This window comes from Protopterus annectens, chromosome 7.part0 (genome assembly GCF_019279795.1).
Source record: "Protopterus annectens isolate FY-2018-M chromosome 7.part0, PAN1.0, whole genome shotgun sequence".
In the NCBI taxonomy this organism is placed as follows: Eukaryota; Metazoa; Chordata; order Ceratodontiformes; family Protopteridae; genus Protopterus; species Protopterus annectens.
The window spans coordinates 344,486,952-344,487,989 of NC_056739.1; positions in this window are offsets into that span (position 1 = coordinate 344,486,952).

The window sequence follows — 1,038 nt, forward strand, 5'->3', positions numbered from 1 at the left end:
ATTAATGACCTGAAATGTACATCTTTGGATTATATGACAAAAGACATTGTTGATCTTTCTGGATGTACCTTAGGCAGGTATGCAAGCATTTTACCTCCAGCAAAGATGAAACCACAGTATGAACAAAAGATGTTTCACTTCAATGATCGGCTTAGTTCTTGGTGTCTTTCCATGGGGAGTCAATATTTGTCAGCATGGGAGGACATGGTTAACAAACCATGTTGCTTTGCAAAGGATGGTCTGTACTGGTCACCACCTCGGCTTCCTAATATTGACTAAAGCTTTATCCATCTCCTTAGAACATTTTCTAGGCAACGCCAAATTGTAAAACTATCTGACATAGCAAATAAATATCAGGTGTTACTGCTCAATGCCTAAATAAGAAACTCCAAAACTTACAAGTTTTACTCATTCTGGAGACTATGGATATCTGTGCCATTACTGGGACAGGTCTATATTACTTCATATTACTTCACTGAATGGCCATATTATAGAATGGCATTTTATCAGAAATGTCATTCATTGAACCCCCCCCCCACACCCACACACCCCCTGCTAATTATATATACCAACTCTGAGATCTAACTACAGTCAAGAAAGGGCAAATTTTCTGAAACCTACTGTAATGCCATCTCAGAACAGTTTGAACAGCATTTCTGATGAAATGCCATTTGACAATGTAGCCATTTGATGAAATAATAGGGACCATACTGAGACATGTGACTGGTTTCATTAACACCTACACTAACTGTTCACCATAGACAACACAAGCATAACTCCCACCTTTTTCCTTCTAATTTTAGTTTTTTTTTCTGATTTTCTTGCAACTTTAAATTTTGAGAAGGATTCATAAAGGTTAGCACAATGTATAATTTTTCTGAGTGAATAACACAAAAAATATGGTAGGGATGTACTTGAATACAGATCGTGTACAATTAGTTAAGGTGTTTGTGAATCCGGCCCATGATTTAAATATGTAGATAGTAAATGCAAGACTTCAGTGCCTTCTACATATTTAGACCATCAGCTACACCGGCT